Source organism: Mchenga conophoros, linkage group LG23 (assembly GCF_057382185.1).
Source record: "Mchenga conophoros isolate Kocher_MC1m ecotype Shallow Benthic linkage group LG23, M_conophoros_male_GT1.1, whole genome shotgun sequence".
NCBI lineage: Eukaryota > Metazoa > Chordata > Actinopteri > Cichliformes > Cichlidae > Mchenga > Mchenga conophoros.
Window position 1 is genome coordinate 19,624,523 of NC_140547.1, and position 14,735 is coordinate 19,639,257.

At 47.7% G+C, this 14,735-nt stretch overlaps 1 pseudogene; it reads left to right on the plus strand.

Moving 5' to 3' along the window:
• Positions 1-492: 492 nt before the first annotated feature.
• LOC146547091 (uncharacterized) lies at positions 493-1,254 on the plus strand (annotated as a pseudogene).
• Positions 1,255-14,735: the final 13,481 nt, after the last annotated feature.

A 14,735-nucleotide genomic window follows, 5' to 3' on the forward strand; every position in this document is an offset into this window, starting at 1 on the left:
ACAGGTATGGCAGTCCATTCTCCCAGCAGCACGGACTACACTGAACATGATGCTACATTCTTTAGAGCTATGCTTGTAGCATTCTGCCTATTAGCTTAGCACAACAACAACAACAACGAAAGGGCGCTCTCTCACCCAGGAAACACACAGTCGCAGAGAGAGAGAGCGTCGCCCTGTAACCATGGCAACCGTAACGCTGCCGCCTGGAACAACAGATCGTAGCTGTCAAACAAAACCCAAACAGTCCTGACCCGCGACAAAATGAAACAGGAAAGTACCCCAGTGTATTCCATTTATTTCAACAAAGTAACTGTATTCTGAATACCACCTTTTTAAACGGTAACTGTAACGGAATACAGTTACTCATATTTTGTATTCTAAATACGTAACGGCGGTACATGTATTCCGTTACTCCCCAACACTGCTGGTGACATGGCTCTGACCTAGGTCAAAGGGGCAGATCCAGCCAAAGCCCTTCATTCTTCATTCAATATGGAGGAAAAGCTAATCAGTGCCCTGGCAAATCATCCCGAGCTCTATGATGCTAGATACTATTTCTACCGAGACAGGAATAAAAAGGACCTAGCTTGGAGACACATAAGTGAGGAGATCGGGCAACCTGGTAAGTTCATTCCTTCTTCTTTTTAATTTTCAGACTGACCCGATGAAGCCACGCAAAAGCTAGCAAGCCCGCCTACTGTCCCGCGATTTTCCCACTGTTGTACAGTGCAGAGCATCGCTTCCGCGTCATTGATGTTGGGGGGTACGGGAGGACCAGCGACGGTGGTATTCTGGCCAACTCCACCTTTGGTCAGGCTCTTCGGGCTGGGACTCTCCATCTGCCTCCTGACCAGCCTCTACCTGGTGGAGAACACCGTGGAGCCCAGCCCCATGTCTTTGTGGCTGATGAAGTGTTCCCGCTGCGGCGTGAGCTCATGAGACCTTTCCCTGGACGCCTCCTCCCTTTAGAGAAGAAGATCTTTAACTATCGCCTTTCCAGGGCCAGGATGATAGTGGAGGGTGCCTTCGGTATCCTCTCCTCACAGTGGAGGTTGTATCGGCGCGCTATGGATCTCCGTCCTGAAATTGTGGAGAAGTGTGTGAAGGCAACTTGTGTTCTCCACAATTTTCTGCGCTGTGTGGACGAGAGAGGGGCACCTGCTGTGAGAGGTGTGGCACCTGCTGTGGTGGAGCCATTGCAAGGCCTGGGTCGTATGGCAGCAAACAACTCCTCCAGAGAGGCTGTCCTGGTGAGGGAGGGCTCACTTCTCGACAGAGGGAGCTGTGTCTTGGCAACCAAAGGAGTAGCCTGTTTGAAGTCCGAGTGACTTCCCCACAACGGCTCTTTTAAGAGCCACCCACAAACCTCTAACGAGTGTTCCTGTCTTTTTAAATTTTTCATAATAAATGTAGCTCTACTTCAAAATAAACTAACCTCTTTTTACTCTCTTAAGTAACTTAAGATTGAGTGCAGGTCAGGGAGCTCGGAGCGGATGGTGCGCTCAGCTGACCGCACAACCCTCTGTAGAGCTCGTCTGTCCTGCATGGTGCTGTTCCCGAACCAGGTTAAGATGTTTCCCGTCAGGATGCTCTCTATGGTGCACGAGTAAAAGTTCCTGAGCACCTTGGAGGGCAGTTGGAAGTCTCTCAAGCGTCTGAGGTGGTAGAGACGCTGTCGGGCCTTTTTCACCACGGTGTTGATGTGACAGGACCATGACAGGTCCTGCGTGATGTGAACTCCGAGGTATTTGAAGCTGTCCACTCTCTCCACTGGGCACTCGTTGATGACGGGGGTCTGGTAGTTCCTCTCCTGCTTAGTGCTGAAGTCCACTATCAGCTCCTTTGTCTTACTGACGTTTAGAAGGAGGTTGTTCCTCTGTTCCCCCTTCTAGTGTCCAAGTGAGTGAGTGATGTGTGGAGGAGATGAGAGATGGCATCGTCTGTGGAACGATTTGGACGGTAAGCGAACTGTAGTGGGTCCAGTGTGTCTGGTAGTGAAGAAATGATGAAGTCTCTGACCAGGCGTTCAAAGCACTTCATCACTACTGAGGTGAGGGCTACAGGGCGATAGTCATTGAGAGAAGCAGGGTGGGGTTTCTTCGGGACAGGAACAATGATGGACTCTTTGAAGCATGTGGGGATCACCGACTGAGATAAAGAGATGTTGAATATCTCAGTGAACACAGGAGCTAGCTGGTATGCGCAGTCTCTTAGGATGCGACCTGGGATGCCGTCTGGTCCTGCTGCTTTCCTGGTGTTCACTCTTTTGAAGGCTCTCCTTACTTCATGCTCGGAGATGACGAGCACGTTTCCGGTGCTGGCAGTATCTTCCTGTCTGCAGCCGTTAGCGCCGCTAGCACTAGCATTGTTGGAGTCCTTAGCTGCAGCCTCGAAGCGAGCATAGAAAGTGTTCAGCTTGTCTGCCAGAGTCACGGTCGCGTTCGTCATACCGGTTGTTGGTGCTTTATAGTCCGTTATTGTCCTTAGTCCCCGCCATAGGCTCCTAGAGTCACTCTGTTGGAGTTGTGACTCTAGTTTCCTCCCGTAGCGCTGCTTCGCCTCTTTCACCGCCCTCCGCACGTTATATGATGCGGCTTCGTATGGGTCCATGTCCCCCGTCGTGAGTCCCGTGTTGTAGGCAGCGGTGCGGGATCTCAGAGCGTCGCGGATGGTTTTATCCACCCACGGCTTCTGGTTGGGAAACGTTGTGATAGTCTTTGTCTCCACGGTATCATCCGCTAGTTTCCCGATGAATCCCACAACCGCTTCCGTAAACACGTTGACATCATCATCGGAGCTGTTTCTGAACATGCCCCAGTCTGCGTCATCGAGTGCGTCCTGTAACGCGGCCACCGATTGATCCGTCCAGCGCGCGACCTTCCTCTGAACCGGAACTTCCTGTTTCAGCCTTTGTTTGTATTTTGGGATGAGGAAGATGGCGGCGTGATCAGATTTGCCAAACGGAGGGCGGGATTGTGCCTTGTAGCCATCCTTGACCGTAGTGTAGCAGTGGTCCAGTGTCCTTTCACCTCTGGTGGGGCAGGTGATGTGTTGATAAAAGTTCAGCGCTGCGCGTTTGAGGTTGGCGCTATTAAAGTCCCCCGTCACAATAAGCGCAGCGTCCCGGTGTTGTGTCTGGTGCTGTGTGAGTGCCTCATGCAGCTCGCATAAGGCGGTGACCGTGTCCGCTTGTGGTGGAATATAAACGGCACTTATAATGACCGATGTAAATTCCCGAGGTAGATAAAAAGGACGACACATGATGGACAGTAGTTCCAGATTTGGTGTGCAGGAGCGTGTGAGAGGAACGACGTTCGCACTGTTGCACCAGTTGTTGTTCACCATTAAACACACGCCGCCTCCCCTTGACTTCCCCGAGTCCCGTGTCCTGTCCATGCGGTGAACCGAGAAGAACTCGGCCGGCTGGATGGCGTGGTCCGGCACCGCTGGGTTCAGCCATGTCTCGGTGAAGCAGAGGAGATTGCAGTCCCGAATGTCTCTCTGGAACTTTATCCTGGCCCTGAGGTCATCAAGCTTGTTCTCCAGTGACTGGACGTTGGCGAGCAGGATGCTAGGCAGAGGTGTGCGGTGTGCACGAGCTCTCAGCCTGTTCCTGACGCCGGCTCGCTTCCCTCTAGGCCGCCGCCGCTTCCCTTTGTTCTCCCTCGAGATCTCACTCGGCCAGCTCGGATCCGGAGTTAAAAACTTCGAATTATGAGTACATTGTATACCAATAGAAACAAGAGTGTCACTGTCATACCTAATGTACCCAATGGTGATGATTTTGCCGATTTAGAAACGCTGAAAACTAACTTAAAAAACAAAGACAAAGAAAAAGTGGTCAGAGCAGTCGTGACGGCAGCCGACCTCACCGGCGCCATCTTACATCATTGTAAACATACCTTCTGACTGACACACCCCTGCTGCCTCTTCGGGCTGTCCCTGGTCCTCGGGGGAGAAGTTCTCCACGGTCCGCACCATATTGCCGCTAGTCTCCCGCGGGGTGAGGAAGGGGTCCAGAAACCCCATGACCGTGAAGAACTTCCATCTCCTCCCCGATCCTGCTGCAAACCCACTCCTCTTCTCCTTCTCTGTCCTCTTCTCCTTATTATATGTGTCCCTGAGGCTCTTCCACTTTCTCCTGCAGATGTCCTCTGAATAAACGCATTATCTGGTTAGCGTACCACACTGTATATAGGAACATAGTGAAGACAAGTTACTTAAGAGAGTAAAAAGAGGTTAGTTTATTTTGGAGTAGAGCTCCATTTATTATGAAAAATTTAAAAAGACAGGAACACTCTTTAGAGGTTTGTGGGTGGCTCTTAAAAGAGCCGTTGTGGGGAAGTCACTCGGACTTCAAACAGGCTACTCCTTTGGTTGCCAAGACACAGCTCCCTCTGTCGAGAAGTGAGCCATGAATTTCTCCCTCACCAGGACAGCCTCTCTGGAGGAGTTGTTTGCTGCCATACGACCCAGGCCTTGCAACGGCTCCACCACAGCAGGTGCCACACCTCTCACAGCAGGTGCCCCTCTCTCGTCCACACAGAGCACACTTCTCCGCAATTTCAGGACGGCGCTCCATAGCGCGCCGATACAACCTCCACTGTGAGGAGAGGATACCGAAGGCACCCTCCACTATCATCCTGGCCCTGGAAAGGCGATAGTTAAAGATCCTCTTCTCTAAAGGGAGGAGGCGTCCAGGGAAAGGTCTCATGAGCTCACGCCGCAGCGGGAATGCTTCATCAGCCACAAAGACATGGGGCTGATGAAGAGCGTCAGGTTCACATGTAAAGTCAATGGAAAGGCGCGATGACCCACGCCTTTCCAGCCTCTACCTGGTGTTCTCCACCAGGTAGAGGCTGGTCAGGAGGCAGATGGAGAGTCCCAGCCCGAAGAGCCTGACCAAAGGTGGAGTTGGCCAGAATATCACCGTCGCTGGTCCTCCTGTACCCCCCAACATCAATGACGCGGAAGCGATGCTCTGCATCCACAACTGCAAGGAGAACAATGGAAAAAGTTCCCTTGTAGTTGTGGAACATGGATCCTGAGTTGGGGGGTGCCTTCGTCTGGACGTGCTTCCCATCCAGAGCTCCACAGCAGAGAGGGAAGTTTCAGCGCTCCTGGAATCCCTCTGCGATGGACCGCCAGTCTTCAGTTGAAGGCACAGCCATGAAATCGTCCACTAGACAGTCCCAGATGGCTGTCGCTACCTGGGGGATGATCTAGCTCACCGTGGACACACCGACTCGAAAACTGAACGCGATGGTCCTGAAGGAGTCCCCGGTGGCAAGGAACCTGGACAAAATTGTTTAAAATGAGTATTATGTGTACTGCAGTTACAAAATACATTATTGAAATTACAAAATTACAAATTACAAAACATAAATCTTACATAAAACATTTTGTAATTATAAGGATATATTAGATATAATCTAAAACAGTCAGTGGTGATTATATACAAATATTCAACTATCCCAGAATTAAACCAGGTCTAAATAAAAAAAAGGAGTGAGTATCACTACAAAGATTAACCCACAGTGGTCCTAATACCAGTTTGATATCAGGCTGTTTAATACTGAAGCTTTGGGACCTTATGTCCAGTTTCTTTTCTGACCATTTCCTTGGCTTCAGTTGTGGATTAGATTAGTTTGGAATATGGCTCTGGGATGGTTTTACACTCATTTTTGAGACTTTTTGTCAGACTTAGCGTTAGACTTATGCACTTTTTTTGTTCATTTGTTTGTTTCAGACTATTTTGACTTTGGCTCAAACTAGGTTTTACACTATATTGGAGTGTTTTTTTGGCATTTGAACTGGTTTAAAATCTGGCTTTCAAACAGTGGCTGTCGTGTTTTTCGATGTCAGGCCCTGTCTTGGACAGGAAATCAGGAATGATCAGACACCTCCTCGTGGTGTTGCTGACGGAAAAGAATGTAAACACGTGTGAAGTTTTTACCCCATAGTTGTTGACCGCGCTCACTCAATGTGTCCTCAAAGCCTCACAGACATGCTGAATGCATTTTATTCAGGAAGTTTAAAGCTGCATTCTTTACATTAACAGCCTTCAACGTTTAGCTGTGATAGTCAGAGACCGATGTTCCTCACAAAGACACGGAAAGTGCAAACGAGGTGACTCACTGGATTCTCAGAAACTGGGACAAACTACTTTCTCTTATATGAAAGAGAGCGAGGCCATTCATGCATCCTGGATGTTTTCTCTCCTCTGTGTCTGCTGGCCTCGCACGCCCTCCCTCACTCAGCTGTCTTCACTTTTGATCGCCCACACCCTATTTATCCTGATAGAAAAAGAGAGAGAGAGAGAGATGAGTCATTCACACATTATTCACTTTTCTCTCAAAGACACACGCATTTGGTCTTCTCTCCTTGTGAGGCCCATCGATCAGTCTGAAACCACACACAATGTCCTCACAAAACAATGTCCTCACAGGTGTACTCACAAAACACAATACAAAGGTGTGGGAAGGAGAAAGCAAACACTCACACAATCTGTGGTTTTCTCCCTGAGAATACTAATAGACTTGTCAGAATAAAACTAAAACTATAGATATCCAGTCTTTTAAACGCATACAAACTACAAGATAAAAGTTCCTGAGTCAAATATTTTGTGTGATAAATTACTTCATTTTGTTGGTCAGTTGACAGTGAATCTCTTGGTATATTAAACTGATGTCATTTTGTTGGATGTTGAATGGTAGTTGAGCATTGGGTGATGAATTAGTGGGCTTGCTTGTGATAAATATTAATTTGGTGGATCAATAAATTGGGAAGTTGTCAGTCTCGTTAATTAGATTAATTTGTTGGTGATACTTTAGTCTAGATCAACAGAGATCTACACATTTATGGTGAGCCATGACTTTTACACAAAGACTAGCAGAGACGATGACCACACTGCTGACAGATACAGTTCTTCTTCACTCCTTCCTTCCTGGGTGAAGAACTACATATAAAAACTGTACTGTTAGCAAATTGTACACATATTATCAAAAGTAAAGCTGCTTATTCTGCTGAAAAACATAACCGTTAGTATTATATTGATTAGTATTACTGCAGCAGATGTTTTGGGGGGTTTTCGGAGAGGGGTGAGGGGAGGCTCAGATTAAACAAGAGCAAGGGCTATACTAAAACTAAAGCTTTTTCCTAATATGACCTTTAGCCACATGATTGGACCAGATGTGCCTGGTTTTGTTGTTATCTATTGTCCAGCTGGACCTTACTCAGCATTTCTGTCTGATTTTGCAGACTTTTTATGTGATTTAGTGCTCAGCTCAGGTAAAATAAATATTGTGGGTGACTTTCACATCCATGTAGATACTAAAAATGACAGCTTCAACACGGTATTTAATCTATTATTAGACTCAATTGGCTTCTCTCAACATATAAAAGAACCCACCCACCACTTTAATCACACTCTAGATCTTGTTCTAACATATGTCATAGAACCTGAACATTTAACAGTGTTTCCTGAAAACCCTCTTTTGTCCTGTTATTTCCTAAAAACATTTAAATTTACAATAATGGATTACCCTCCATTGCCCCACCCAGGGACTCCAAGAAGGCTGGGGACTCTGAACTGCCGCTCGGCGCATAAGCGCAGACGACGGTCAGGACCCGTTCCCCGACACTAAGGTGAAGGGAACAAACCCTCTCGTCCACTGGGAGAAACCCCAACATACCAGCAGCAAGCCAAGTGGATACCAAGATACCCACCCCAGCCTGCTGCCTCTCACCAAGGGCAACTCCAGACTGAGACAGAGTCCAGCCCCTCTCCAGGAGGCTGGTTCCAGAACCCAGGCCTTAAGGTGAGCCCGACTATATCTAGCCGGTACCTCTCAACCTACCACGTACTAGCTCAGGCGCCTTCCCCACCAGAAAGGTGACATTCTATGCCCCAATTGCCAGTCTTAGTAGCTGGGGATTGGTCCGCCAGGACCTCCCCTCCTGGCCGCCGCCCGGATCACATTGCACCTGACCCCTACAGTGCCTCCTGCGGGTGGGGGGCCTGCAGGAGGTGGGCCCATGTCCCTTTTTTGGGCTGTGCCTGGCTGGGCCCCATGGACTAAGGCCCCTATCCCGGGCAGGGTGAACTGTTTCCTCGATGGTCTGAATCGCTCTTTGTCTTGTCTCTCACCCAGGACCACCAATTTGCCATGAGAGACCCTACCAGGGGATAAAACCCTAGCCCCTGGGATCCCTGGGACACACAAACCCCTCCACCACGATGAGGTAGCGATTCGCGGCGGGGAAGCTTACAGCACCTGACAAGTTTTTATTTAAATATATAAACAATAGTGTAATTAAAATGGTTACACCTGAACCCCAGCCATCTTCTAGGCTTCACCTCAGCTAACCAGAGTCCCTGAACTCAACATCTGGACTGATTTTGTCCTAATGGAGCCTTTTGGATATTCCAAAAGGCTCCATTTCTACAAGAAATATGGATGCTGTGAGGTTAATTTACTAACAGACTCACTAGGAAGTCTGTACTCTAGTTTTTGTGAGTGAAAATAAAATGTTATTAGTTTATGGATGCAGCGTACTAAGTTTGCTAGCAACAGCTGTTAACTTAGCACTCCATTTTCTCTTCCAAATAAGGTCACTTCTGGCTTCCAACTAACATGGTGATAGCCATTAAGCCAAGTCCACAAACCAGCAAGTGATGTAATGATGGCTATGTCCTTTCTTACTATGATTTCGTGTTGGTTTAATTTTATATTGATTAGTTCCTGCATTTAATCAGTGATCTAGCTGGTTTGTGAAGGAACCTTCATGTGCGTTCCTGCTTTTTAAAATGTGGTTTTCACTGACCCGCCAACAATGAACACAGACATATTCCATTATTGTGAAACTCCATGGCAACAAACTGAGCTTAATTAGCGAGGGGGAAAAAAAAGTCTTAAAGACCGAACAAGTGAAAGAGGTGGAGATGAATACAGAGTGATGTGAATATGAACCAGCTGTGTGTGTGTGTGTGTGTGTGTGTGTGTGTGTGTGTGTGTGTGTGTGTGTGTGTGTGTGTGTGTGTGTGTGTGTGTGTGTTTGGGCGTTAATGTTGGTGGAAATATGTTGTATGCCTTCAGCACTCCAGCTTCAGCTTCATTTTTTTCGTTGCTTCAAAGTGCTGCTCAAACACTTAGTGTTTTTATTAAAGCCTTAAACACCTTTTCCTCTCAAAGGACACAATGACTCCAGCAGCAGTTTCAGTTGTGTCACTAATTCAGTTTAGAGTTAAAACATGAATACATTTTTTAAAATTAATAATTCTGGGAAACTTCCTAGCGTGACGGACTGTTCCTTTAAGTGATGATAAACGAGGCGTCCAGCGGCTTTGGGTTTCATCACCCTCACCTCCCCCATCAGAGGCACACACTTTCATGCAGCTCTGTCAAAGCTGCCGCTTACTCTCCGGCTTTTTGTGTGTGGTTTTCTGTGTGTGTATGTGTGTGTATAATGAGTGTGTAACCGTGATTGTGTGTCTCTAAACGTATCCGTGTGTGTGTGTCTGTGTGTGTGTGTGTGGCTGCCTAACACGATGCTGAAGACGACGGATTGAATTGCTAATGCGCCTCAGGGATTGTGTGCGTGTGTGTATCTGTGTGTGTATGTGTGTGTGGTTCGTCTGGCTGGCAAGCATGCGAGGCTGTTTAGCGAGCGAGACGAGCAGCGCTGCCGATGAATATTTAAACAGAGAGAGAGAGAGAGAGAGAGCAGCCATCATTTATTGATGTTGGTGAAGGGAAAGATGAATAGCCTGTCTGTGTACACAGCGCTGGAGAGGAGTGTGTGCTGGAAACAGCCGGCATCCGAGCGCAAGTCGACTCTGAGGCTGTATGGGAAACTGCAGAAGCCTGAATGTGAGGCTTCAGAACAGGAATCTTCTTGATCTTTGCAAGATTTGGTAAAAGTTTCTTAGATCATCTAAGAATTTGTTACGAGCATTGTTTTGAATCCAGACTCACCAGTTTCAACCAAAAGTTTGGAGCTGATATCAAAAAAGTGTTCCACTGCTGACATAAACTTTGTGAAAGTCAGATGTTTCAATAAACAACTTTTGGTTGGTTATTAGCATTGCTCAATTGTCCAGTCATTAAAACTGAAAGTTCCTAAGAGTTAAAAACAGTTAAAAGCAGTCTACATTCCAATAAAATGATCAGTGTAGCTATGTCTGTGAAGGTTCTCAGTCATCCAGGTCATAGTCAGATCGTAGTCAGATCCTTTGACTACGATCAGTGTAGCTGTTCTCCCAGGTGTTACAGTAAAGTTTAATGAAAAGACATACACTGTCACGGTCCTGGGCCTGTGGCCCAGTGTTTTGATTCTACATTATTGTTTATTGGGTTCTGTTTTGCTTTTCTAGATTTCTTGTCCTTCTGAGTTGTGATTTCTAGCTCTTAGGTTTAGTTCTACCCTCATGTTCCTCCTGTTTCCTCTGTACTGTGTTAGTATTGTCTCTGAATCCTGCCTGTGGAGTTCCTGTTTTACTTTGAAGGTCTTGTCTCATGTTAGCGTATTCTGTTGTACTTCCTTGTCCTTACTAGCCTAATGAGTCCCAGCTGTGTGCCCACCTGTTCCTCGTTTCCTCATGTGCCTGCCAGTGTATTTTAGTCCCTGTCAGTTAGTTCTTGTTGTTGCGTTGTTAACGTCAGTCCACCCTCATGCTGTGTGGATCTCCCTGTGTTTCCTGTGAGTTTATGTTGTTTCCCAGTTTAGTTTAGCTTGCTTGGTATGCTTGTTTTCCCGTGCCAGCAAATAAAGCTGAGTATTTTGAGTTCATCCCTCCAGTCTGAGTCCTGCATTTTGGGTCCACCACTCCTGCTTGCCTGCCTGCCACACAGCCAACCATGACAGAACGATGCGACCATTACATGGACCCAGCAGACAGTGAGCTGTATGAGCGCCAGGAAGCAGCCATTGCCCAGCTGGAGGAGGAGCTCCGGTGGAAGCCATGGCACGCTCCAGATTTTGAGCACATATTCCGTGGAACTCGGCTGGCTTTTGGAGGTCCCCGAAGTTGCCAAAAGCCTCCGCCTGTTGCCCCGCTCGCATCCAAGCCTGGGCCGCTTCAGGTGGGAGTGCTCCGTTTTTCTTCTGATGCTCACGCTCCAGCCTCTGCATTGCCGTCCCGCAAGTCAGAGGCTCAGCTGTACACCCCGTCATATTCCTCACCTCAGAGGAAGCGGCGCTCATGCCGCCGTCACTTTTCACCTGCTGAGCAACTCCCAGTGGTGAGTTATAATGACTGCCTTTTACACATTTCACCTGAAGCCATAACTGAAAAGGACAATAAACTCACCCCAGACACTGTTGGAATCTCCTTTTTGGATGATGAAATTGACTGGGAAAATTACTTTCATTTAGCTCCCTGGGATGGGGGTTTAATTAAGGACAAGTCACACACTTCAAAACCTTCAAACTCTACTAAAACAAAGACTGTAAAATGTGGTGGGAAAGATGCAAAATGTATTTTTGATAGGCCTGTTTTTGTTGACCCGGTACATATTAACCCTGAGCCTGCCCATTCTAAGACTGTTTTTTCTGAGCCTGCTCCTTTGCCTGCTCGTGTTCCTGCTGCCAGGGCAGCTTGGGCCCAGCGTAACCCTGCACCCGTACCAGTTCCTCGGGTGAGGGAGGCTGAGGTCCAGTTGGTCCCTGCTCTGGTTTCCAGGCCGGCTGAGGCTCTGTCCGTTTCTGCACCCGTACCAGCTCCTCGGGTGGGAACAGCAGCTGCCCAGCCATTGCCGGTGCCTGTCCCGGCTTCCAGGGTGAGGGGGGGCCGTGAACCAGTCCACCCCTGCACCCACGCCGGTCTCCAGGGTGAGGTCAGCCAGGATACAGCCCGTCTCCGCACCCGTACCTACTCCTCAGGTGGGAGCGTCCAGTGTCCAGCAGGTGCCTCATGTTTTGGAGGCTTAGGAGAACTAGTACAGCTTAATGCTTATCCACCACCACCACAAACTTCATTACAACAACCACCACTCCATCCTCTGCTTCAGTCTATAGCTCAGTCATTAGCTCTGTTAGCAGCCCAGTCCATAGTTCAATTTCCTGTGTTACCGTTAGCTCAGCCCTTAGCACACTGTGCAGCTCTGCCATCTCCCCAGTGTTCAGCTCAGTCATTTGTTCCACCACCTGCTCAGCCTTCTGTTCAGCCAGTGGTCTCTGCCCCTACTGGTCATGCCACACCAGCTGGAGGGCCCGAGGAGCCCGTCCAGCCTCATGCCACGTCGGCTGGGGGGCCCGAGGAGCCCGTCCAGCCACCACCTGGGGCTGCCACGCCGTGGCCTGCAGCGCCTACGCCGTTGCCTCTGCTTCTGCGTCGGCCTCGCCTGGTCCAGCCTCTGCTTCTGCGTCGGCCTCGCCTGGTCCTGCGGCTGCCACGCCGCCGCCGAAGCCACGTTCTGCACCTCGGAATCGCCGGCCACTTTCCGGGCCACCAGCTGGACATCATCGCCATCGAGGTCGGCCCCCAGAACTGTTTCCCCGTCGCCGCCGTTGCCGCCCGCACGGTCGGCCCCCAGAACTGTTTCCCCATTGCCGTCCGCATGGGTCCACCACTCCTGCTTGCCTGCCTGCCACACAGCCAACCATGGCATACACGAAAGGAGACAATTAATGAAGTTTAACAGAGATCAGCGTTAGCAGGAATTTAGCTAGCTAGTTCACATCTGGAGATGATATTCCATTTTCTGGATGAAGTTAGAGGTACTAATTGGAAGGTTGGTGGTGTCATCCCTGGCTGCTCCAGTCTGTAGGCTGCAGTATCATTCAGCAAGATACCGAACCCCAAGTTCCTCTCAGTAAATCCATTGTTGTGTGAATGTGTTAGACCACTTGGACATGGGGAAAAAGTGCTTGTATAAATGTGCGCGTAAATTGCTGTATAAGATATTTTGTGATTTGAGTGCTCAAGTGGAATAGAAAAGAATTGTATAAGAATGACTCAATTAACCATGAAAAAAGTTTTTAAAAAAGTAAATACTGCTTTAACTTTGGAGCTGAATGTCCAGGAACTTCCCCAGAAGTGGAAGATCTCCCAGTTTTCTCTTGGTCCCACCAGATTTGTGATGTTTTCCTTTTTTTGTTTGTTTGTTATGGGCCTGAGATAGGCTTCCGTGGGAAGCCTATCTATCTCAGAGCCACGATGAAGTTGTGGGTTGGCATTTTCTCACTGGTCTGCCTGGCCTGGTCCACAGGAGCTTCTCTTTTCTGTACTTTCCTTCCTGCACCTGCTCCGAGTTAACGCATTAGAATGCTATTTTAAGGCTGGCTGGCTACTGCTGTTCTCCACCAGATTATCGTCACTGGTATGGTAGTAATCAAGCAATCTTTGAAACTAGCAGTTTATTGTGCTATCTTTCTAGTCATCCATTGGAAGACAGTTTGAATGGACAAACCTGCCACTCTAACCTGAGCCTAATCAACAGGTATGTTGATGTCTGTACCTGCAAAGGAATGGAAAGTACTTACCTGTAAATCACATGCCTGCCCACCTTCTACCATTGCATTCCCAGGCATGTTAGAATCCTGCCTGCCTACTGATAACCCCTCTGAAACTTTAATTCCAGTCTGTAACCTTTGAATTAAGTCACAAGTTCAAGGCTATCGCTTCATAGTCACCTTGGCCACTTATAACAGGTTTGCTTTTCTCTGTTAAAGCTTACAGTAACGTTCCTGCTGTGAAACCTCCCTTTCAACCTATTAACTTCTTCCAAGTAAATCCACTTTTGCATTAAAACAAAATAAATAAAAATTTTAGGTCTATTTTCTCTGTTAATTTTGAGTCAAAACATGACAAGTTTCTTATAATCTATTTACACATCATGGGCAATGCCCTACAACCATCAAATCAGTTGTCCTGAATGTCTAGCCTGGACTTCATTAAATGTAATGGTTTAGAGCTTGATTACATAGTTACTACCACCCGCAACCTGTCACAGTGTAATGTTAGAAATTACAGGTTTGTTTTGTTTTGTTTTTTGGTCATAAGCAGAGAGTCCTTGCTGACCTTAGAGAGTAAATGTGACGAAAGTATTCAGGAGAAAACGCCGCGTATACATTGTTTATCATGACTCTGGTTTTATGTGGCCTATCAACACAATTTTAAAAACTGGTATATATCATCTTGTTGCTTTGTCATCTTGAAGTGGTCATGTGATTGGCTTACCACGATTACTTTAATTCTTCCTCATTCAAACAGCAGCACTCATGCGATTGTTTTGCCCCCTCAGCTCCAGGTGTTGTGCCAAACAGTGATTGTCTGCCAGAAAGTGATTGCCGTCCATGGGAGTGCACACAGCTGCTTAAAGCTGTAGCGCCCAGATTACTTACTTAGACAGCTACTTCAACTGCAAATCCATGCGAGTCTCACATTCCATCCCAAACAGACTCTGTTGAATTGAAATCTTGTGACAATGGAGGCCATTTGAGTACAGTGAACTTCACATGATCAAGAAACCAGTTTGATTTCAGCTTTGTGAAATAGTGAGTCCTGCTGGAAGCTGTTGTAGACTGTGGTCATAAAGGGATGGACATGGTCAGCAACAATACTCAGCAGGTAGGCTCTGGTGGTTAAACAATGCTGCCTTGGTACTAATGAGTGCAAAGAGTGCCACAAAATTATATCCCACACCATAACATGACCAGCAGTCTGAGATGTTGGTGATAGGCAAGACGGGTCCATCATTTCCTGGTAACATGCAACTGACTCCCTTTAGGAG